Source organism: Leuciscus leuciscus (assembly GCF_965113295.1).
Source record: "Leuciscus leuciscus genome assembly, chromosome: 9".
NCBI classification, from domain to species: domain Eukaryota; kingdom Metazoa; phylum Chordata; class Actinopteri; order Cypriniformes; family Leuciscidae; genus Leuciscus; species Leuciscus leuciscus.
In genome coordinates this window covers 39,895,559-39,922,431 of record NC_138733.1, presented here as the reverse complement: position 1 = coordinate 39,922,431, position 26,873 = coordinate 39,895,559, and positions in this window count along the sequence as shown.

Below are 26,873 nucleotides of genomic sequence, written 5' to 3'. Positions count from 1 at the left end.
CCAGATAGACTAAACGTTGACTGTAGACGTTAGGTGACGTCGATTGTAGACGAGACCCAGATAGACTAAACGTTGACTGTAGACGTTAGGGGACGTCGATTGTAGACGAGACCCAGATAGACTAAACGTTGACTGTAGACGTTCGGGGACGTCAATTGTAGACGAGACCCAGATAGACTAAACGTTGACTGTAGACGTTAGGGGACGTCGATTGTAGACGAGACCCAGATAGACTAAACGTTGACTGTAGACGTTCGGGGACGTCAATTTTAGACGAGACCCAGGTACGTAGTTAGGTTTAGGGAAAAATCTACCACACTGGTAATGCTGTTTGTGGAGTTGTTTAATCCTCCCCTGCTGAGATCGTGAGAGATTTAGGGCATTTTTCCACTGGGTTCGTTTGCTGCGGTCCGAACCCGAGTGCGCTAGTTCCCGGCGCCTCCCGCAGCGTTGGTCTGGTTTCACACTCAATTAATTGTATCGAACCCAGGTGCGTTTGCAGTGATCTTACGTCATCGCAAACGCACACGGAAAACGCATGGAGAATACAACTCGACTGAGCATAGCTGTAATTTGTCTGTTTTTTTGGTGCTATTATGCACAACATAGTGAGAGACAACTACGTTTATGTTCATTACATGGTGTAATTCAGCACATATCCAGGGGACGCCGTGTTTCTGCTGCTCGCAGAAGATTTTTCACTGATGCGACAGTGATACGCATGCGCGGGATACTATACTTCCTGAACAAGCACGCACCCGAGTCCGTGTTGCTTGCACATTAACGCGAACCGCACCACGGTTCGGGAGCAACCGAGCTCAGACCACCTCCTCCAGGTAGTCTCGGGTTCGGTACTCTAGTGCGCACCCGGGTCCGATGACAGCGTTCACATTAGCGATTTTTCATGCGAACCGTGCCCCGGTCCGCACTAAACTGCCAGTGTGAAAGCTCTCTTAATGTCTTATTTTGTCATTTGATTTCATCCACGGCTGTGGTTGGACGTCAGTTGTAGTTCTTGTGTTTCTCTTTTTTCTGTTCTTGTTGTTTGTCTTTCCTTCAGTGATTCTGCTTGTTGACAGCAGGTGTTCATCATTAATGCACAATCATCACTTAATTAATCACTTACGTATCTCATTAACTTTAACTCTGATTCAGGACCAAATGTTCTCTGAGCAGAGTTAATTTAACTCTGGGGATTTTGCTGTGTATATATCATTATCATCAAGAACAGGCAGTGGCTTCTAATTTCACCTGTGTTCTCAGAAGAATCTGCTATGGAGCTGATTAATTATTTACAGGCCCCCCCTCCCCCTTATAAATCTATTTTACGCACCATTCTAAAGGCCTGAATGTATGTGGTGATTTCATGGAATAGAACATGTTTCTGGATCAACATTCCAATCAACCAATCATATTTGAGGGATAGTTTTTTTTAGGTAGTCAAGTTCCCTTTCAAAAGCTTCACTCTATGCTGCGTTGATAGATCTTTGGGAATATCTTTGATTGACCAGCTGTGAAGTAACACCTCAATGAAATTGAACTTGGTAGCCTCAGACGGTGGCGTCATTGGAATGCGCGCTCGGTAGAGGTTATAATTAGATGTGCCACAGGTGCATCCTCAGGTTTATTTGTCTTCAGACCATACTGTCTGTGTGTGACAAGCTCTCTCTTTCTGCCCCTCTGCTAGGAGTTATTTTCACAAGGCAGTGTGCAGAAAATTATCTCTTTCTTCTCTAGTTCTGGTTAAAAAAAAGAAAGAAAAAAAGAAAAATGAGCAACGTAATGTCTCCATGTTCACGGCCCATCCCTGAATGCGATTCACACCAGTTTTGTTTTGTTTATTTGGGGGAAGAGCATGAAGTTGAAGCAGGGCGAGTGTGAGTACTATGAGGGTTACTCTGAGATAATATCTCTCCTCGACTGCTCACCCTGGGTAATACTGGAAAGGAGGGACCTTCTGTTTCAAGCGCAAGGGACAATCCCCGGCCTGAGTTGTGGAACTTTCATGTTTGGCCCCTGAAGGGTACCAACTCAGGGGCACTGGACTTTCACTCTAAGTCATGGAGACTTTTCACAGTGCTAGGGCTCCTTCCACTACAAGAATTGATGTCAGTAAATCTGGTGTCTTTGAACGGTGATGCACTGCACATCATGCAGATCCAGTTAACTGTCAAATTGTTTCAGTTTTGGACTTCATGCAGGAAAAGTTATCAGCAGGCACATACCCTGCCACTCTCAGGGCTTCTGTGGCCATTTTATCGGCTTGCCATGCCTTGATTGACGGGGGTACCACTCGGGAAACATCCTCTGCTTGCTCGCTTTATCCGTGGGGCAAGGCAGCTGAGGCCTCCCTCTAGAACCAAGTTTTCTTCATGGGACTTAGCTATAGTCTTTGAGGGGCTGGTAGAGACCCCCTTTGGACCTCTAGAGTCAGTGACTGACAAGCTTTTTACTCTAAATTTTTTTTTTCTTATGGCTATCACCTCACTAGAAAGAATTGGGGATTTGCAGGCTCTGTCTTTCTGGCCATCATGCTTAGACTTTGCCCCTGGAAAGGTGAAAGCAATTTTGCATCCTCATCCTGACTACCTGCCTAAGGTTCCTTTCTGGACCGTACATCCAGTCACTCTTGAAGCCTTCTGCCCTCCGCTGTTCTCAGAAGAAACTTCACCAACTGTGTCCATGCCCTTACGGAACGAAAATATATTGCACATATGAATGATCAACATATTACATGGTTTAACCGTATATTTGAAAATATACAGAATAATATATTTAATATATTGTGTTAATATATTACAATATATTGAATAATACATAAGAAATTGTCGCTTTTCATATATTGACAAATATGTGACGATATATTTACTAATATATCATAATTTATGTAATTTTATATTCAGTAATATACTTCATAGTATATAGATGTATATGTCATCAGATTTTGTACTGCATGTGTAATATATTGCATATATATGTACTCATGTAAAATAAACATGCATAAATAGAAAAATATATAATGTAATACATTTCTTATATTTATTTACATTATACATGTTTTATATTTTCAAGCTAGTTATCATAAGCACCTGCGTGTGCTAAAGTATGTAACCATGAGACTATCACTTTGCTGACAAGTGCACAGCCATTAGTTTTAATTATAGTCATTTAAATGTTAATGGTCTTTGGCCAATCATCAACCGAACCACAGGCTTTACTCTTCAGCAGAATGGTAACCCTAAAAACTCAGACATACCAGAAAACCTTTTTAAATTCCAAAATAATAGAACATTAAACACTAACAGATCTCCCCCTATATTAATATTGAGCTAAACACATTAAATAACATTTAATTTTAACATTTGCTCTCTTTTCAGAAGTCAGTCAGAAGCAAAGCATGCTGGGAACTAGAAATCTGGTGTAACTCATTCCGTAAATGTGTGTGTATATATATATATGTGTGAACAACAACATTCACATTTATATGGAAACATGTATGTGCAATATATGTACACAGTAAAGGATAAAACATTGTGAAAATTGCATGTACAAGTAATGCTATGTTTGTCTTCATTTATAAATACTTTATATTCATTAAAATATTGCCATACATGGTCAATGCATATATTGCAGTATTTTAAAAAATATAAGCACTAGTTTCCCATATATGGAAATGTATTATGTAATAAATCACATTATATTTTGCAGTATATTCCCATATATTTTTGTTCCGTAAGGGCAGTCCTTGCTCTTCTGGGGCCTCATGTATAAAACCTTCCGTAGATTTCAGCCTACATGAGTTTTGCTATTTAGAACACAATTAAAAGAGGAATTATCATGCGCTAGCCAAGTATCCTAGTTAAAACATTAAAAAACAGCATTCCACAGGAAAAGTGTTCAAAAGCAGTGCATCCACTACAAATATTTCTATTTAAATGAATATAAAAATATTGTAACTTCTGGATACTGATTTCATAAAAATGTCAGTGCTTAACTCCATTAATGAGAGTGGCGTATTTAATCTAAAAGTGTATATCAGATGTAATTTTTCTGTATACTTCATTACTTCCCACTAAGCAAAATGATGTCCAAAACACTTCTTTTCAACGTCTTTGTCACAAAAGTCGGACGTTGAAAAGACGTCCACTGAGGAGCCAGAATGACGTCAAGAATTATGACGTCTTTTTTTGACGTGTTCTGCACGTCCGATATCTAGACGTTCATCGAACCTTCGTACAAGGTTAAAACTAGTTCAGATGTGGCCATTGTGGACATATTTTCAGCATCATTTATGGTCTCATTTATACATAATTACTTTGACTATTGCTGTCAGATGATCTTAGTGAGAATTAACAGAGGTTTAGATGTTGATATTTGTTTAATTTGAAGTGTCACCATTGTGGTGATCAGTGTTTGCTTTAGTTGGGCTCTTGGTCCCCTTTCTTTATACTTTAACCGCTTAGACAGGTCATTCATTAAAAAATTAAACAAAACAGGGGATAAAATACTTCCTTGTCTGACCCCATTGCAAACCTGAAAAGGAGCAGACACACAGTTTGCCCACTTGACCTGCATAGTCTGGTTTGCATACCAGTATGACAAGCATCTAACTATATACCTAGGCACACCCGCTTGACACAGTTTATGAAATAATTTTCGATGATTCACACGATCAAACGCCTTAGAGGCATCTAAAAAACATATAAAAACAGATGAATTCTTGCTCTTATAGTCACTTAGTAATTCCTTTAAGGCATAAATGCACATATCTGTGCCATGTTTGGGCTTAAACCCAAATTGATTGTCTGTTGAAGGAATTATTTTGTCAATCCTTGCCAGAAAGATATGCTCAATAACTTTAGAGAGTATACTAGCAAGCGCAATGGGTCTGTAATTATCTGAGTTGCCCACTTTTCCTACTCTGTCTTTTACTACAGGGACTAGGAGAACCTTCATCATGGAGTCTGGCATAAAACCATGTACAATAAAGGCAGTGAAACATAAGGCAAGAAGAGGTGCTAACCTTAAGCTTGCAAACTTAAGATGTTCAGCAGAGATGAGATCCATACCTGTAGTTTTATTTACAGACAAGTTTTTGATTGCTTGAAAAATCTCATGAGTTTTAATTGTGTCCACTACAGTAACATTATCAACCTGGTAAGGTTCACTCTGGACACAGGTGAATAGTTTACTATAATGCTGTCGCCACAGCTCTACAATCATATTTGTTCCAGAGACTCCGTCTACTGTACAGGGGAGAGAGGGTTTGCTATTATTAATCATTTTTACATCTTTCCAAAAGGCTTTTGTGTCCTTGCCTAAACGTTTTTTAGCCATGGAATCAGCTCTCATGATTTGTTCATTCTTCCTAATAAATCTAATTGCATATTTATATTTAGCATCTGTCCTCTTTTTATGCTCAAATATGGACCCCTGACTAGGTTTGCCCGCTAGGACCCAAGAATACAATACTTGCTCAAATATAATTAATATAATTTTATTGCATTTGTATTAGTTGTTTGAAGAGTAAAAAGTTTACAACCGGCAAGTCGGTCAGACTAAAAGCAAAGGGGGGAAATTTTTTTTATTGAGTCAGTCCTAAATTGACAGGGTCGGTCGGGTTACGGAAAACAAGAATATTTTTAAGGATGGCGTGACTAAAACACATATTTGCGTATGTCTAATGGTAATTTAAACGTACAAATATTGCACATATTTTTCATCCGCTACCGCCCGCGTCCCCGCCCGTGATTTTTAGGAATGTCACATTCCACCCGTTTTAGCCACTTTTATGCGGGTACCCTACCCGTTGCAGGACTCTGGTCTGGAGATATTGAGTCTGAGTGGACCATGTTCTCCACCTCCATTGTTGACGCGGCCACTCGGAGCTGTGGACGTAAGGTCTCTGGTGCCTGTTGAGGCGGCAATCCCCGAAAGCTGAAGAAGGAGTCCTATCGGGCCTGGCTGGCTTGTGGGACTCCTGAGGCAGCTGACGGGTACCGGCAGGCCAAGCGGACTGCAGCCCGGGTGGTTGTGGAGGCAAAAAATCGGGCTTGGGAGGAGTTCGGTGAGGCCATGGAGAAGGACTACCGGTTGGCCTCGAAGAAATTCTGGCAAACCGTCGGGCGCCTCAGGAGAGGGAAGCAGTGCCCTACCAACGCTGTTTTCAATGGAGGTTGGCAGCTGTTGACCTCGACTGGGGATGTCATCGGACAGTGGAAGGAATACTTCGAGGATCTCCTCAATCCCACCGACACGTCTTCCATTGAGGAAGCAGAGGCTGAGGGCTCGGAGGTGGACTCGTCCATGACCCAAGCTGAAGTCCCAGAGGTAGTCAAGAAACTCCTCGGTGGCAAGGCACCGGGGGTGGATGAGATCCGCCCCGAGTACCTCAAGTCTCTGGATGTTGTGGGGCTGTCTTGGCTGACACGCCTTTGCAGCATCGCGTGGCGGTCGGGGACAGTGCCTTTGGACTGGCAGACCGGGGTGGTGGTCGCTCTTTTTAAGAAGGGGGACCGGAGGGTGTGCTTCAACTATAGGGGGATCACACTTCTCAGCCTCCCCGGGAAAGTCTATGCCAGGGTACTGGAGAGGAGAACACGGCCGATAGTAGAACCTCGGATTCAGGAGGAACAGTGCTGGTTTTCGTCCCGGTCGTTGAACACTGGACCAGCTCTATACCCTCTCCAGGGTGCTGGAGGGTTCATGGGAGTTTGCCCAACCAATCCACATGTGCTTTGTGGATTTGGAGAAGACATTCGACCGTGTCCCTCGCGGCGTCCTGTGGAGGGTGCTCTGGGAGTATGGGGTCAGGGGCCCTTTGCTAAGGGCTATCCGGTCCCTGTACGACCGGAACAGGAGCTTGGTTCGCATTGCCGGCAGTAAGTCGGACTTGTTCCCGGTGCATGTTGGGCTCCGGCAGGGCTGCCCTTTGTCACCGGTTCTGTTCATAATATTTATGGACAGAATTTCTAGTTGCAGCCAGGGGCCGGAGGGTGTCAGGTTTGGGGACCACACAATTTCATCTCTGCCCTTTGCGGATGATGTTGTCATACAAGCCCCATCATACCGGGACCTTCAGCATGCACTTGGACGGTTTGCAGCCGAGTGTGAAGCGGCTGGGTTGAGAATCAGAGCCTCCAAATCCGAGGCCATGGTTCTCAGTCGGAAAAGGGTGGCTTGCCCACTTCAGGTTGGTGGAGAGTTCCTGCCTCAAGTGGAAGAGTTCAAGTATCTTAGGGTCTTGTTCACGAGTGAGGGAAGGATGGAACGGGAGATTGACAGACGGATCGGTGCAGCTTCTGCAATAATGCAGTCGATGTACCGGTCTGTCATGGTGAAGAAAGAGCTGAGCTGCAAGGCGAAGCTCTCGATTTACCGGTCAATCTACGTTCCTACTCTCACCTATGGTCATGAGCTGTGGGTCATGACCGAAAGGACAAGATCCCGGATACAGGCGGCTGAAATGAGCTTTCTCCGCAGGGTGGCTGGGCGATCCCTTAGAGATAGGGTGAGAAGCTCGGTCACTCGGGAAGAGCTCAGAGTAGAGCCGCTGCTCCTCCACATCGAGAGGGGCCAGCTGAGGTGGCTCCGGCATCTTTTCAGGATGCCTCCTGGACGCCTTCCCGGGAAGGTGTTCCGGGCATGTCCCACCGGGAGGAGGCCCCGGAGAAGACCTAGGACACGCTGGAGGGACTATGTCTCCCGGCTGGCCTGGGAACACCTGGGGGTCCCCCCGGAAGAGCTGGATGAAGTGTCTAGGGAGAGGGAAGTCTGGGCATCCCTGCTTAGACTGCTGCCCCCGCGACCCGGCCCCGGATAAGTGGAAGAAGATGGATGGATGGATGGATGGTTTTGCATCAAAGAGCTCCAACTAGCGCGCCATCTGTGAAAATCCCAGCTGGGTAAAATTTGAGTATTACATTGACATTTGTTTTTGTTTTCTTTTTGGGGTTATGGTGGTTATTGGGAATCATTGCTGTTGTGTTATGACTTTGTGAATTGAATTATTTGGTCATAAGAAACGAAAAATAGTACTGAAAAGAATAAATACATGTTTATTGATCTGCTATAATTTTGTGGGATTTCCTGTGGAAAGAACTGATTTGTTAATTTGTAATTTTCCTTTGAGGGATTTGTATTTTAAGGTAAACACAGTAGTGTTTTTTTAATTATTATTATTATTATTTCCAAATAGAAAAAACATACATCTGACACTATCAGGTGAAGATCTGAGATCTGGGTTATAGGTGTAGATACTGTAACTGAAGGGAAATTTGCCTTTACCGGGGTAGTGGGTAAATTTAAGATCCCCTAGACAGATTCCTACCTTGTGATCCACAAGACTCTACCCGGCGGGAGGGCTACACACATATTTCTGTCAGGACCACTACAGTCAAATACGATTGACAATTAGCATACAGTTTGGATTGGCGGTATGGTTCCGTTCTGGGCGAGAACTCACTGCGCATCCATGCAATCTAGCATGGATAAGAGCAATAACCCCCCTTAGGGTAAACAGAACAGAACCAACATGAATATTTGCAAATATATTTAGTTCAAGATTTTAAAGTACAACATAATTCGAGAATTTATTCTGATTCAAGGGGAATCAGAATGCCAAATCCTGACTGACGAGAGGAGGAGCTGGGAAGGGAGGAGGGTAATTAGCTCCTGAGAAACGCGATAGCTGCTGATAATAGTGAAGGAGCTTGTATATGTATACAGTGATAGGTGTCGTATTCCTATAGGTAGATGTGGATCAGCTGAGTCAACTGATGCGAGCTTGACTAACGTGACCTGCCAGAACTAATGCTACGCTTGATTTATTACTAGTGTATTTTTTATAAATCCCGATATGTGTGTGGAAAATTGCGTACACACATTTCAATGCCTTTTTTTTGTGTGTACGCAACGTTTATACATCAGGCCCCAGGCCTACATACACCGAACTAGCCAGTGGCGAAAGTATTCGTATTCAGAGCAACTATTTGTTTGTCATGGGGGCCGAAACAGGGGGGCGGCCCCCACCAAGTAAACAATTTCACATTGGGTGAGGGATGCTATTGTTTGTGATGCGACAGGCTGGTCTTCTCCGCACACATTCATAAAATTTTATAGTTTGGATGTTCATGCTACTCCGGGCTCACACGTCCTTGAGTCATTATCACAAGCTCATGTCTGAGACATTTCGTGTGCTTGTGAGCACACACTACACTACTGTGAGAGGTCTAGACACCCCCAGTGTGGTGGCGTGGGTATTCTCGTACTCTGCGCTATCAGCGTAGCATAGAGTGAAGCTTTTGAAAGTGAACGTCTCAGGTTACTTGACTGTAACCCTGTTCCCTGAAATAGTAGGAATGAGATTCTGTGCTTCATTGTCGCACTGAGGATGTGCCAGGACCGCTCTTTAGACAAAGAGATACCTGAGGATGCACCTGTGGCACATCTAATTATAGCCTCTAACGAGCGTGCATTCTAATGACGTCACCGTCTGAGGCTACCAAGTTCAATGACAATTTCATTGAGGTGTTATACACATACTTCAGGGTTACAATCAAGTAACCCGAGACGTTTAGGCTTACAACAGTTAGGGGCTTCTACTCCATTCTTATTCTCCTTTCATTTTCCTCTGATTTTAGGGATAAGTTATGGAGAGGGTTAGGTTTAGGGGTAGGGGTAGGGTTAGGGTTAGGACCATGTTTTGGACAGGAATGTTGCTCCAGGATCAACAATAAATGTCTTAACATGTCTTACTTGGCAAAATCACAGCGACCGTATGTATGCTTGGGCTGTTGAAGAACATATAAAAAAATTACACAAAAGAAAATAACGATACAATAAACTCTAACTGTGTAAAAACAGTCAGTTTAAGGTAGCTAGAAGTATTATACAGTTAAATGTCAAAATAAACAAGGGTTTGAGACTGTTGTAGTTTTGAGGTGCCTTCAGGCAGTCGTCACTTTCACATCCTGCAGGTGCAGTTTGTCACATGGCATTTGCTGCATCTAGAACTTAGTTTCCATGAGCAAATATGGCAGAATTCACATCACATAGTTCCAGGGGGAGCAACTGCCCTTGAATGGGAATGCTAATAGTTCTCCTGCTTGAGAATCACTGCTCAATAAGGAACATTTGTATGAATGGCTTATAAAAAGCATGATATTACCATAGCACCACATCCAAAGCACCATAGTATTATCACTGCATATTTGAATTAATGAGTAGTAAAACTGAGCTGCACCTCTGTGTCTGATGGAGTTCTCTCTGGAGCGGACACGCGGGGAGCTCAAGCCCTTGTCGCTGAGATGCGGGGATGTGGGCTCTTTGTCACTGGAGATGTCTGGAAGCGGCTCCCGGTCCGTGATGCAGGGTGTGATGCTCTGCTGTCTCTGCAGGACCAGTGGTGAGGTCACACCCTGAGCAAAAAGAGGATGCCATTGAAATGTGCAAATATACTGTATGCTGAGTTGTCACGAAAACGTCTTTCTAATCCAAAGATTAAAGATGGCAAAGTGTTCAGTTGTCTCTCATGAGAGATTACAACACTTATCATTGATATAGGATCTGGAGAAGGCACTGCCACATGACATATTATGTAACATTCATTGAGAATAATCCTGCTGTTTGGCAAAGAAGCAATAAACATACATAGTGTCATAGAGAAATCAAATAGAGAGTCTCATATTCACAGAGGCTGCATTTAATAGGCTCTATGCACGATTGCGTGAATGATGTTAACAACATTGTGAGGCAGTTAGCTGTGACACATAAGAGTAAGAAAGAGAAGGGCTTTAAATTATAAATTTCGAGCTACATCGACAACTTTGAGGGTGAGTATTCTCTCATATCGCGCGAAATCCGACTAGCGAATCAGTTTCTAAAATCGTTGTCTCCGTTTCGGAGAAAATTAATTTTATTAAAGTTTTTCCGCTATACACTTCGCTATAGAACGCTCTATGCGGAAGTAAAGACGCTGGCTGAGATCCTACTGGAAATACGTTAGCAGCGTTCGTGCATAGAGCCTATTAATCAAAAATACAGCAAAAACATATTGTGAAGTATTATTACTGGATCATTTAAAAGAGTTGTTTTCTATTTTAATTTATTTTAAAATGCCATTTATTCCTGTGATGAATTTGCAGCATTATTACACCAGTGCTCAAGAAACATTTCTGATTATTATCAATTTTGAAAACTGTTGTGCTGCTTTATATTGATATTTTTGTAGAAACCGTGATGTATTTTTTCAGGATTGTTTGAGGAATAGAAAGTTCAAAATAACAGCATTTATTTGAAATAGAAATCTTTTGTAACATTATAAATGTATTTACTTGTCAGTTTTGATCAATTTAATGTATCCTTGCTGAATGAAAAATATAAATTTCTTTAAAAAAAAAAAAAAATGTAATTGCAGTGTATTAATTGCTTAATGAGACTACTAGTGAAAATGCTTCTATTTGCAATCTTTTTTTTTAATTCAATGCATTTTTTTCCATCACACATTTGAACAATTTCGGTAAAATATTTATTACCCCAATATTACAGTAAAATGTCGGTAAAATCTAAAGCCTGTTTATTTCAGGTATACAAGATTTTCCAGTGTGGTCTCAGACTTTCTGACTCTTTCTGACACAATATATTTGGTGTTTATGAAATGTAATAACTCACCTCCTTCACCTTCCTGAGTAACTTCAGCCATTGACTGTTGGAGACAAAAAGTTTAGTATCACACTGACTCACATTTGTAAAAAAATTTAAAAGTGCATGTTTTGCCTGCAAATATATACTTATACAAAGGATAATCATTCAATAAGCTTTACATGAACCAGGCTGTTGGCCCACCTGCACTCTTCAGGGCTATCAGAGAGCAGGAGGAGGAACTTGTCTTGGGGCAGGATGAGGGCAAAGCAGCTGTCTCTGCGTCCTCCAGGGGGTAAACGGGGCAAGTCCAAAATTTCTTTACCCTCCACTATGGACTCACAGTTACTCTGGAGCGCCACCACCTGGTCAGGTGGCGAGTCTGCATCTCGACACACCATCAGGTTTCCTTCCACCGTCAACACCAGATACTTTTCCTTCCATTGCTTGAACATGAAGCCCCCTTAGAGAAAAACAGAGGGAAAAACTTGAATACGTGAAAGTGCACAGTTTTTGCCCCATTCTCAGAAAACAGTGAATTTGTGTGGCAGAAAATTTCAAGAAAATTATATTCATTGTTATGTTTTGAAAAGGTTACTTATAGAAATTATACGTTCCATAAATCATCACACAAAATTGTATTGTTCAGGCTGAGAGTAGCAGGTTCGTAGAGCTCCTTAAATCAAATCATTTTAATTCAAATTTGAATCATTTTTAACCTTATGACACGGACATGTTTAGTTTCATTGTCTTGTTTATTTTCTTGTCACGGTTTTCATTGTCTCTATTTGCTTGTGTTTTAGTTCTTCATTAGTTGTCATGGTTTTTTTATTACTCACATACTTGTTCTGCTCATTGTCTCATGTTAATGTTATGTTCATGTGTAGTTTCTAATATATCTTCATGTTCATTAAAAGTTGCTAGTTACCATTCTTTCCGCATCATCCTAGACTATACATGCATAACACATAACTGAAGCATAACCTTATAGCGCTGCATTATTTCAACCCCAGTTCTGGTAGTAAGTTTTTATCACTATCACTTGCTCTTTTCGCTCTAGTGTGGATAAAATGCATACCTGTTTGGGCTGGATAAAGGTGGAGGACAAACTCAATATAAGTCTTCTCTGTTATATGCACAATGCTCTATTTAAAAACAATCCAAAATCTTTTGTAGATAAATTGGTTTTTAGTGGGTATTGTCACGGACATGTTACGCGTCAGGTGAGCTCAGGTGTGTTAGTGGTTCCATCGGCAAGGTCCAATTGTATGACAAGAACAGTATTAGTTAGATCATCATCTGCTTGGAATAAATTGGACTTAAGAACAAGGCAAATATCCAACATATGTAATTTTAAGAAGACTCTAAAACAGATTACAATTAATAGTATTACATCAGTTAATTTGTGACTGTTATAGGTACTGACTGTTTCAAATGCTGTAGGTACTGACTTTTTCAAATGCTGTATGTGTGTGAATGTGTATATGTGTATAAATGTATACATGTGGTTATGTTATGTTATATTTATGTATGTTATATTTGTGTATTTTAATTGTACATACGTTTCAGCACTTTTATGGGCCCCAGGAAGACTAGCAACCACATTGTGGAAGCTAATGGGGATCCAAATAAATAAACAAAAATAAACAAAATTCGAACAGATTTAATAGATAAAAGTGAACTGAACAGATAACAGTCAATTCTGGTAGTATCACTCAGTTTAACTGTGCCTTGCAATAAATCACACATTATAAGTAAAATCTAGAAGAAGAAAAAAACAACGAAACACAATATCAATAATCCATGATATTCATCTTTCACAAATATTTTGTGAGAGCCCAGGCTGGTACATTCAAAATGTGTTACCATTTAATGATACAGGGATGAAGATTATCCACCAAATATAATTGGACCAGTCAATATCTGTGTACTCATTCAGGTATGTCTACTTTTTTTCAAATACCTAAACTATGGTACTGAGGCAGTGGATGATATATGATGTTACAAACATGCTACAATTTTTAAAAGAGGAAATATAATGGTTAAACAGAAGTGCACACCTTAGTTTTTTCTCCTGACAATAGATGGCATGAAATCACATCTCAACACCTTTAAAAAATGACTACACTCTTCTTTAATGTGTAATTTCATCTGAATATCAACATTTGTGAGATTTAGTCTAACAAGTAACAACTAATTCCGAAAATATCTGGAAAATAATCTATGACATTACATTTTGTTGAATATTTTTTTTATTATTATCCACCACCTCATATTAAAATTAATTAAATAGTAATAAAAGGGCACACACTATAGCTAAAGTTCAACCTTGCTCAGTTAGCTTGGTTCTGGTTCTCAAAAAATCCAATAGCTTGTTCTACATTGTTGCATCTTCATGGATGAGATAACAGGCAGATAACTACTGTAGTCCAAATATTATTCAACATTCAATGCATTTTATATAATCAATGAACTCTTCAACCAATTCTGAGTTTGTCAAACAAAAAGTTTAACTTTCTATATTAGTTGTCAAAATATATAATTTCAACAGTTCTATCATACCTAAATTAAAAAGGAAAACAAAAGTTCTCTTTTGAATCCCCATGTGCAAGAATGTGAACAAGGCGGAAGTCAACAGCACATAATGTAAAATGTTATGTTTTTCATAATGTAATGTTGCCAGAATGTAAAATTATTTATTTTATAGATTTAAAAATTATCCATTTTTGTGTGTCCTTTACAAATTAACGCAAAATTAATGCCTATCGTCTAGTACAAATGCACAGTGCTCACATTTATTTGGACATTAAAACATTATATCAGTTTGTGCCTTATATTGTGATCTCACATAGCAGAATATTTTAATCCAGACACATGTGACGCATATATAACAAATACATGCATGCAGTTTTGACAGCCTTTTTGATTCTTACATGAGTTAATTGACGACAACTACGGCTACAGCCGCTGCATTTGCGCGTGATGTGCGTACCGCAAGCACAGTACAACGGCTATCAGCCGTATGACAGGAAAGTTAGTTAGTTTTACTGACATTTGGCCTGACAACATCTCATCAAAGATAGCCAACAAGGACAAAGCCCTTTTCTCAGCATCTGACAGAAGTGTCACAAGCTTTCACACACATCTTCTAAAATAAAAGTAGCATCAGAAAAAAAGAGAATTACGTTTGTTGTTGACTGCACACTATTCGACTTACTCAAAACGGTCTTGCAACCCACCAGTTGAGAAATATTGACTCTATATTTACTATGTGCATATCACTGTCTGATGTTCTGCTGAAGCTCATTCGGCACTTACACATTTCCGCACTTGTTTGACTTGCGCCTGGCGCGTGTTCGTCTGAAAACTAAAGTCTCACGTTTTTTGTGGTCTTAAAGAGACGGTTCAGCGCTTTAAAAAACGCACTTTTTGTCAATAAAAAAAGAGACAGAAACAGCAGTTGTGAGAGGGGTGGCCAAAGAGGTGGCCAAGCTTAGACCAAGGGGGGCCACAGCCACCCCTGGCCACCCCCTAGCTCTGCCAGTGACCAGCTGATCCAAAATGCAATAGCTAGTTCTTTCTAGAACCAGGAAGTATGACCATCTTAGCCCGGTTCTGCCAACACTGCATTGGTTTAGCTCCCCAGTGCTTGAGAGAGCTCTTAACTCATTATAGTCCTTCATGTCTATTGCAATCTCAAAATTCTGGCCAGTTGACAATACCTGATTTATCAAAATCAACATGCAGCAGATCCTTTTCCTGTTTAGCACCCACACTCTAGAACAGTCTTCCTAACATTGTCCGAGAGGCAGACACACCTAGTCAGTTAAATACTAAAAACACATCTCTTTAACCTGGCATACACATAACACATTATCACATTTCTATAAATTCAAATTTGTTAAAGGATTGTTAGGCGGCATAAAGTAGGTTAGCCGGAACCGGGAACACACCCGATACCATAAGATTATATCATAAGAAGAATGGCATCTATGTTAATATTAGTATGTCTGTCTAATCTTATCTTGAGGTTACCGTAGTCAGCTGGATCTGGTCCATATCCAGATCCAGATGGAGGACCTGCACCTACAGTAGACACAACCACAACAGCCCTGAATATCAGCAGAAACCATGTCAGCTAGTGAAGGCTTCGTCGACACGACAGCCTTCGGCACTGATCCTCAGCAAAGACCACAAGAACCAGAAAAGCCCTCTGCACCGACCACGATTGCCAGCTTCATCTACATACTGGCATGATAAATCCCATCTTCAAGCAGAAGGAACTGGATGAAATATTTTGAATGATACCAATCCACAATCTGACTTCTGACTTGATGTAGCCTGAATCATAATGGCACCGTGTTCGTCCGTTGACCAGAGGTGAACTGAGCGACTGAGACTGGTTTCTCACAAGGTTTTTTTCTCCATTCTGTCAATTGATGGAGTTTGGGTTCCTTGCCACTGTCGCCTCTGGCTTGCTAACCTGGGACACTTCAAGTATTCAACAATATTATATCAAGTATTCAACAATATTATTGATCTGACTGCACTGACAATATTTGATGATAACTGAACTGATGAGGACATGACATCACTGTTTTCTGCAGAGCTGCTTTATAGCCAAATTGAACTCATTCCCTAATTGATAATATTTACAACAGAACCGTATTAACATGGAACAATGACACTTTTTTTCTTTTTAGAACTGCTTTATTTGAATTGAATTTTTTTTTTGCATAATTTAATTACTTTACTGTTATCACTGTAAAGCTGCTTTGAAACAATATGTTGTATAAAGCGCTATCAAAATAAATGTAACTTGAATTTTATATTTTATGTTATTACAACTAATTTAGCAAATGTTTATATTTATTTCCCTTAACGACGCATTGTTAGCACACACTGAAGCATATTCATTGTGCACATGCTAAACTTGCATCTAAATATGTTACAATTGAATGCAAGTAAAGTAAAATATTTCAAACCAGATATGACAATCTTTTTTAGTATATAGTATTTAGTATATATATATTTTTTTTTTTTGTAGACTAAGTCATCCCCATTATCATCATTTGACCTAAATACAGACATACAGAGGGGTGGAAGCAATGTGGACAGGTGGAGCTGACACACTTTATGCTGTGAAAGCCTGAAATCAATAGATGAAGAGCACATATAAATAGCTCACTGTCAGATTATAGATTTATTTAAACATCCGGTAGATTAACGTTACAGTATAATGATCGGTAACAGAAATGTTCACGCCATTATTCTACATAGTCTTCTATTAAAGCTGTGAGATATGTCATTGGTGGATATTTTATGTTAAATGTAGTACTACATTCTGGACTGAATGTTGGCAGTGTGAAACACAAACATAAAACTCTTTTAATCTCCAATCAATGTGTCGTGATCATCTACAGGACACATCCTTTCTCTTTGCATCAATTGCAGGTCATAAGCTATTCAAGAACCTTTAAAAAGGAGTTAAATGAACCAGACAAATGTCTGTGCAACATAAAATTTTAAATTTGCTACATAGACACAAACAAATCAATGACATTAGTCAAATAGTATTCACCATATGGATTGATATAGGCCTATATTATAATGAGTGGCAGACAAAGTGACTAAAACATTAGTGAACCAAATAAGAAAAAAAGAGTCTCAGCCGGCACAGGTGGAATGCAGGGATTTAAAAGAAAGGGAAATCAAAAAGTGTAAACTTTACCATATTTCTTGAGGAATCCTCTGTGCACCACTGCTGCGCTCATTCCTGTGGCCAGCCAAGCAGCAGAGATACAAAGCGTCCGAGCTGCAGCTTTACTCGCAATTTGAGAGAGAGACATGCACATAATCCGCACTCATTTAGAACATTCCAGCGGGCAGTGTCCAATCTCAGCATGCTGAGCAGGGCATTATGGGATTGTAGCAACTGCATCTGAAAGGGAAGACACACCAGTGCTTATAAACATCACATGCACCCATAAGCTGCCAATCATGATCAGAACCATGAGAAAATCCCATCGAGCTGGAGGTTGACAAATGACATGTCAACAAGGTCTATCTCTAAATGTACACTACACATAAGAAAATGCATGTGATTTGGTTGGACTTCGGCATATTGATAAAAAAAATGTCAAAAAAGTACATAAACGCAGTATGCTTACATACAAACAACATGCAAACAATAATTTTTCCACATGCTGTGTACACATTCACATGTGTATGAATCCCTGCACTCTTAATAAATAAAGGTAAAGGTTTGTTATTGGCATTGATGGTTCTATGAAAAACCTTTATCATTCACGGAATCTTTTTATTACACAAAAGGTTATTTTTTTGTGGAAAAAGTTTATTTAGATGAAAACAACGCTATGGGGAAGTTTAATTGATCAAGTACCCACATAGCTACATTTTGACATCCCAGATCCGGCCCACATCTGGCACATGTGGAAAGATGATCTGGCCCACATGCAGCGTGGAATGACGGCCCTTGGGTGGCTCACTCCTGTTTGCCAGATCTGGGCCACAAGCAGGCCAAATCAATGCCACATGTGTCACGGTTCATAAATCCTATGCCTCTTTCTTGTCTCGTGTTTCTGTTGTTGGGTGTGTGTGTGTGCTGATTGTGTGGGCGTGCCGGCTGATTAACGCTCATCAGCGATCAAGCTCATCACTCCCGTCACCAGCTGCAGCTCATCTCATCACCTATACTCACTCATTTCTCATCTCCTTTGTCAGATCGTTGTTTGTGAGTTCCGGTTGTGTTGATCTCGTCTACGTCCAGTCTTGTGCCTTCTTCGTTTCCTGTTCGTGTTCCCGTGGATGTTCTCTGGATTTATCACGTCACATCATCACTTCTCATCACGGCACTCATCTGACCATCGAAGTCCCTGCGCCACTAACCTGTTTCTCTCTGGACTGTGTCTATCATCATTTATGTTACTCAATAAAGAGAGAGAGTTTACTTGCAAACTGCTTCTGTGTTTCCATCATGACAACATGTCAGCCAAGAGCAAAGAAATAAACCAGAACTGGACCTTATCTGAGCCACAAAATCTGTGTATATAAAGAGAGCTCGGTATTTGGCCTGAACCCAGAGTACTCTGTTAGCCCCCAAAAGAGCTCGAAGCTGAAGGTGTGCAAATAATAGGGAGAGGTTAGTCACTGGATTGTGAGGGCTCAAAGGTGAGCTCTTGCGGGAGCAGTAGAGATAACGCTGCTGCGGCAGTGAAGTCTGGGTTATAAGGAGAAACTGAGCTCCTGCAGGAGTGGAGGAGGTAGCACTGCTGCAGCAGTAGATCTATGTTGAAAGGAGAAACGAGGCTCCTGCGGAAGTGGATGAGATGACTGCTGCGGCAGTGGGACCAAACTTGCTTTTCATTCTTGCATGTACGAACTATCCAATGGATAAGTTGGATGGAGAGCTGAGATCCTGTGGGAGCGGAAGAGATAACACTGCTGCGGCAGTGGAGCAAATTTGAATGGAGTAACGGAGGTCCTGTGGCAGTGTGAGGGAACATCACTGCTGCAGCAGTGGAGAAAATTTTCCAGAGAAACTGAGCTCCTGCGGGAGCAGAGGGTTACGTCACTGCTGTGGCAGTGGAGACAATTTTCCAAAGAAACTGAGCTCCTGCGGGAGTGTGAAGGAATATCACTGCTGCGGCAACGGAGAAAATTTTCCAGAGAAACTGAGCTCCTGCGGGAGCGTGGGAGAAAATCACTGCTGCGGCAGTGGATAAAAACTTCATAGAAACTGAGCTCCTGTGGGAGCATGGAAGAACATCACTGCTGCGGCAATAGAGAATTTTTTTAAAGAAACTGAGCTTCTGCGGGAGCGTGCGAGAACAACACTGCTGTGGCAGTGGAGAAAATTTTCCAAACAAACTGAACTCCTGCGGAAGCGTGAGAGAACATCACTGCTGCTGCAGTGGAGAAATTATTCAGAGAAACTGAGCTACTGCAGGAGTTTGAGAGAACATCTCTACTGCGGCAGTGGAGAAATTTTTCAAAAAACGGAGAAACTGAGCTCTTACGGGTGAGTGAGGGAACATCACTGCTAAGGCAGTGAGCTCCAAACAAACTGAGCTCCTGCGGGAGCATGAAGGAACATCATTGCTGTGGCAGCGGATGCAAATTTCAAAGAAACTGAGCTCCTGTGGGAGCATGAAGGAACATCACTGCTGCGGCAATAGAGAACTTTTTCAAAAGAAACTGAGCTTCTGCGGGAGCGTGAGAGAACATCACTGCTGCTGCAGTGGAGACATTTTTCAGAGAAACTGAGCTACTGCGGGAGTTTGAGAGAATTTTCAGAGAAACTGAGCTCCTGAGGGAGCATGGAAGAACATCACTGCTGCGGCAGTAGAGAACATTTTCAAAGAAACTGAGCTCCTTCAGGAGCGTGAGAGAACATTACTGCTGTGGTAGTGGAGAACATTTTCCAGAGAAACTGCTCCTGCAGGAGCGTGAGGGAACATAACTGCTGAGGCAGTGGAGAAAATTTCCAGAAAAACTGAGCTCCTGCGGGGGCGTGGGAGAACATTACTGCTGCGGCAGTGGAGGAATTCTTCCAAAGAAACTGAGCTCCTGCGGGAGCGTGAGAGAACATCACTGCTGCGGCAGTGGAGAACATTTTCCAAAGAAACTGAGCTCCTGTGGGAGCATGAAGGAACATCACTGCTGCTGCATTGGAGAACATTTTGAAAAAAAAAAGGCCTTGTGTAAAGGCAATTTAAAGCCTGAGAAAGGTCCCACCTCTCATGGTTGGCTCGACCAATAAGAAAGGTGGAATTTCCAAGTGGGAAATTCTTCTGTTGTGAGGATTTATGACTCTGTCTCAAGTGTGGTTAGACATGGGCATTGCCGTTTGTGTCCATTTATACTCAGATAGATATAACAAACACACACTGCATTTTATGAGAAGGCGATGTACATTAAAATGTGAGTCATTAAATGAGGATTAATTACATAGGAGACACGATATAGGTGGGGTTACATTAACTAGTAATTCTCTCTCAAAGCATGCATAAAATAAATATAAATGCAAGAGACAGTATATAAGACATAACATTATCACACACAATGTTCTGGAGTGCATGTTCATTAATAGATCAGTTCGTCTATAAATTAATGCAGGAAAGTCTGTTTTAAGGGCTGTAGGTCTTTCCTATGGCCTCAGTCTTGACCACATGACCACATTTTTAACAGCCAGTGTTTCCCTGTCACGGTTGATGTATTCACTGACTCTTCCTTGCGCTGTGTTTATGTGTGTGCATGGGTGTGTGTTGTGGGCATGGTCACTGATGATCCTCCGGGAGACTCCGTCTTGTGTTTGTCAGATGGTTTTGTTGGATGATTCCCTGTGAAGTGTCTGTTCCTCCTCGTGTCTCTGTGCTTCCAGTCTGTTCTTCGTGTGAGAAGTTTTCACCGTCGTGGATTCCCGTTTGTTCATCTGAGTTCCAGTCTTCACGTCATCTCATCACTCCGGGATTTACTTCACTCTTCTGACGACCGAGTTGCTTTATTGCAAACCTGCGCTACCAATCAGACTTTGACAGTGTTTCATCCATTGAGTCTTGGTTTCTGGTTTCTAAACCAGCTTTACTTGCTATTGCCTCTTCTGTGCTCTTTGCCGTGACAGAACGATCTGACCACCATGGAGACAGCAAGAACGCCCGAGCTCGCGGATTTTCTCGCTCACAACGCGGCTCGCATGGACCAACAGGAGGAGAATCTAGCCGTGACTGGCCGTGCGGTTCAAATGTTGGTAGCACAGGTGTCCGAGCTCACCGTATACAACAACTGGCAACGCCCACTGCGCCACCCCCGCCCCCGGTTTCCCCCACTCCTCCTGCACCCAGTTGTCAACATGAGCCACGATTACCAACGCCAGAGAGTTATTCGGGTGAGCCCAATTATTGTAGAGCTTTCTTGACCAAATGCTCTATGTTTTTTGCTCTCCAGCCACAGACTTTTTGCACTGAAGATTCGAAGGTGGCTTTCGTACTCACGCTGCTGTCAGGGCGTGCAGCTCTGTGGGGGACGGCAGTGTGGGAGAACCAACACCTGTGCTGTTCCTCGTTCGCGGCACTCTCTCAAGAGATGAACAGGGTCTTCGATCGGGCGGTCGCAGGTAGAGAGGTGGCACGACAGCTCGCGGACCTCTAGCAGGGAGATAGACCAGTTGCCGATTATTCTGTCGAATTCCACACCCTTGCAACTGAGTGCCGCTGGAACGAGGAGGCGCAGTGGGACAGGTTTCTGCATGGGCTGGCTGACAGCATCCAGCGGGAAATCTACACCCTGGACCTGCCAACGGACCTTAATGGATTTATTGAGCTGGCCCTGCGAGTGGACGCTTGTTTGCATCGCCTGGAGCAACGCACCCGTACGACTCCGATTCCTAGGACCTTCGGACTCCCCCAGGCCAGCGGCTCTCCCGGGAGGAGAGGGAGAGAAGGAGGTCCCGGGGATTGTGCCTCTACTGCGGAGGGACGGGCCACTTTCTCAACAACTGCCCCGTAAAAGATTGGGCCCGGCAGTAGAGAAGAGGATTCTGTCGGGCAGGGTCTCTATACAAAAACCCTCTTCCACCCTCCTCCCGGTGAGATTGCAATGGGCAACTCGGTCCCATCATTGTCAAGCTCTTCTCGACTCTGGAGCGGAAGGTAATTTTATGGACTGGACTCTGGCATGCAAACTTCAAATACCTACCATACCACTCACCAACAAGATTTCTGTCAACACACTCAATGGTCAAGAGTTACCTACCATATCATTCACCACCACTCAGTTAACTATCATCACATCAGGCAATCATTCCGAGGAACTTTCATTTCTGCTACTGGACTCCCCTCACACCCCCATTGTCCTCGGTCATCCCTGGCTCGTACAGCATAACCCCAGGGTTGACTGGGGACATAATTCTGTTTCTGCCTGGAGCACTAACTGTTATGCGTCTTGTTTAATGTCTGCTGGTTCATCGTTGTCCAGTTCTGTTTTGCAGGAGGAGCCGGTGAATGTGTCAAACGTGCCCGCGGAGTACCGCGACCTGAAGGAAGTTTTCAGTTAGTCCAGAGCTGCTTCTCTTCCTCCGCATCGTCCCTATGACTACGTTCAGGTGGTCCGATACAGCCGAGGCTGTATTCGCTAACCTGAAGAGCCGCTTCGTTTCAGCTCCCATTCTGATAGCCCCTGATCCATCACGTCAGTTCGTGGTGGAGGTCGACGCGTCAGAGGAGGGGGTAGGTGCAGTGCTCTCCCAACGCTCTTCCACAGACGACAAGATGCATCCTTGCGCGTTTTTTTTTTTTTTTCATCGATTATCGCCTACTGAACGTAACTATGACATTGGTAACAGAGAGTTGTTGGCGGTCAAGTTAGTGTTGGAAGAAGACACCGCCGCGACTCGTAGATGGGGAGCCAATGTATTTGGTAAATCGTATTCTGGACTCAAGACGGAGGGGACGCGGATTTCAGTACTTGGTGGACTGGGAGGGTTACGGTCCGGAGGAGAGAAGTTGGGTTCCTGCTAGGGACATCCTGGATCAGTCCCTTATTGATGATTACAATCAACAGGTAAGTTCTCCTGGGAGCGTCAGGAGACGCTCCAAGGGGGAGGGGTACTGTCACGGTTGATGTATTCACTGACTCTTCCTTGCGCTGTGTTTATGTGTGTGCATGAGTGTTTGTAGTGGGCATAGTCGCTGATGATCCTCTGGGAGAATCAGCGCCAGCTGATTCTAATCTCCAGAAACCATTTTTTTTCTCACCTCTTGCATCTTGTGTTTGTCAAATCGTTTTGTTGGATGATTCCCTGTGCAGTGTCTGTTCCTCCTCGTGTCTCTGTGCTTCCAGTCTGTTCTTCGTGTGAGAAGTTTTCACCGGCACAGATTCCCGTTTGTTCGTCTGAGTTCCAGTCTTCACGTCATCTCATCACTCCGGGATTTACTTCACTCTTCTGACGACCGAGTTGCTTTATTGCAAACCTACGCTACAAATCAGACTTTGACAGTGTTTCATCCATTGAGTCTGGTTTCTGATATTGTTCTCAATAAACCAGTTTTACTTGCTATTGCCTCTTCTGTGCTCTTTGCCGTGACATTCCCCTACAATGTATTCAGCAGCGGCGCAGAGCACTCATAATAGAAGCGACGCGATTTGTAATTGTAACGTTACAATTTATTTCAATAAATTGTAAATCTTTTTCTGGGTTGTGCCGTTTCATTTTTCCCCTATCAATTTCTACCTTATAGCTGAAAATTAACACAAAAGAAAAACATGAATAATCATGTCTAAAATTATAAAATGAAGGTTTCTGTTTGTGACCAGTTCAAGGTACGTGCTGCAATAATCATGCCTTGAATCTGTTGATGGTATGTCATATTTGTCTGTCTCAGTGTCCATTTCTATCCACAAAACTTGCCAGAAGTCATGATTTAATTATTAATTTAAGTCATTATTTTAATTTAATACTGTGAAGCTGCTTTGATACAATCTGTATTGTGAAAAGCGCTATACAAATATACTTGACTTGATTTAAGGGGTTATTTAAAAAAAAAATCTTCCGGAGGTGCATGCCCCAGGTGTCACGGCTCAACCAGATCTACAGACTCCACCCACTCGTTCACTCGCCCCTGATTACTAATCACCACACATGTACCTTGTCACCTGTTCACTATATACATTCACTTGCACCACTCTTCATTGTCTGATCTCGTCTTTCCATGGACACACAGACTCTACCTCGATCCTTACCTGTTCCACTTACCTGCCATCCTCGTCTTCCGATCCCGTTCCACGAACCTGCTATCATCGTCAGTGACTCTCATCCACATCTCCCATCAGCCTCGTTCCGTTCTCTACCTGTGAAGGACAATACTGTTATTCATCAGCTAAGTTCCATTCAACTATCTTCATTGTGTTCAACTCACCATTTACATCTGCTGATTTCCGTGCTTCTGTTCATAATAAACTTCAGTTACATTATACTCACCTGTCTGCTTCATCACTCTCCGTGACACCCGGACCCCCCCGCGCGCGGCTTGGTAACAACATCCAGCACGTAACCCCACCACTACTGGAAAAATTTCTAGGGGAAACACTGACAGCAATAAAACCATTTTATCTGATGGTAGTCATGGTTCTTGCCCTAGTTGGAGGGGATGGGACCATAGATCCCAGACTGAGTTTTAGAGATTATTTGTTAAATATAACAAATAATTGTGTCTGATGTGTCTCAGTCGTTACACTGAGCACATTGCAGAGCAAACTATGCGTAAACTGAAAACGCAAGAGAGTGGAGATGCGAGATGAAAGGGCGGCCTTGCGGGAATACGCGCATCGCAAAGCTTAAGTGGACGTGCAGAGACAGCAGCTCACGTTTAGAACAGTTTGGACTGTCCATAAGGGTGGATGCGACAAGAATTATCCAGTCGATTTTCTCTTTGGGTAGTGAGGCTTGGAAATTGACTGTGTCTAAGTTAATGCCCAGAAATTTGATGGACGTGGCTGGACCCATGGTTTTATCCTAGGCGATTGGAATCCCGACTGTGAGAAGATGCGCGGCTGGAATGGTGAGGGAGGTGAGATGATTAAGAAATAGTCAAGCAAGTGAATAACATAAGGAATTGCATGATTGATATAGAGAATCCAGCAAAATAGCTTTTGACAATGTCGAAAATCTTGGGGTTGCTTTTACACCCAAAAGGTTAGGCAGAAGTAACATTTTATGTGAAAGCATACGCTGAATATAAATGCCATAAATCCGGATGGATGGGCATCACTTTAAATGCAGAAGTGATGTTGACTTTTGTGAGCCAAGCAAGGGCCAAGCTTTTTGCTTGCCCAGTGTTTTTGATCAAGGTTATTGTTTGATCAATGTTGTGGTACTGAAGAGAAAATTATTCGAGAGAGATACAGCTGTTTACACTTAGGAACGGAGAATTGTGCGGAGCTGAGAGGTCGATTATTAATCGTTTTTTACCTAAAAATGTCATGGTAGTCACTCACATAGGGCTGATACAGAAACATTCGAAAGGTGGCAGATCAAAAAGCCTGGTTCGCTTTCTTTTTTAATTCGATTGTCAACTGTGTCTGGCTCAGCGAGAGTGGACTGGAGATTAATCGCAAATAATGCTCTGTGTGGCGAGGCTTTCCACACCGGGTTTGAAACCGTGCTCGAGCCCCTAGAGTCAATAGTTTGTAAAGTTAGTGTCAGGGTGGTAAGACAATTCTGCAGACAAACAAGAAATATTCACAGGAGCCGACAAGTACTTTTTTTAATCTTTTGACAGGGCAGATTGTGCGGGCATGAGCACCGGCGCAATAATTACAAATGTGCATTAAGCGGCAACACTGTCTTGTGCACTTACCTGCGTTGAAATTGTTGCAGACCTGGTTACTGGAAGAGAAAGTATTTCTCTTTTTGAAATCTGCAGCTGAGCAATTGAAGTCGGTGTTTGCTGGCCGCGGGACATAACTTGTTGATTTCGCCTGTGAAGAATCTGAGCAGGGGGAATTGAAGGGTTTATCAGGGGACAAACTGTGATGGAGTGAGCGACTGATCTGCAGACCGTGCATGTGATGAAAGCTGCGCCATGGAGCTCGGCGGATCGAAGAGAACATTGAGGCCTGGCACGACCTGACACTCGCAGAAGAACCGTTCAGTGACAGTGATTTTTGAGAGCGTCTGTTCGGGGCCTTGCGATTCTTACTCTCTTGCTTTGTTAGTGGCTTTGGAAGGTAGTGTGGATTTTGGAGATGTAAATGCTGACTGAAGTGAAACATACAGGTTGTATTGCTCTGCTTTGTTCATCCTCCTTGAAAAAAACATAAGCACTGATTAGCGCTTGTCTTAAGCCCAACACTGTCCATTTTTCTATTGCAGGGATTATGGGGTGTGCTGAGGTGTAGGAGGTTGCTGAAGATGATGGTGGATGTCTTGATGGTTGAGGTGAGGGCAAGCCTCGACGTCTTGGGGTACTCGGTTGCGGTGTCCTTTTAAGCGAGTGCATGCATTGGTGAGATGTGGTGTAGGATTCTGGGCAACGAGGGATTCGTCATCAGACGGGAACAATTCAGTCTCGGACATCGTAACAATTGGCTTGGACCAAATGCTGAAAACTGTCGAGGAATGTCGGTGAGTCGACTGTGTATATACATAGGCTTCCTCTCATGCTGATAAGATAGACATGGTAATTGCTGATGACGAGTTGATTGGATTGATTATT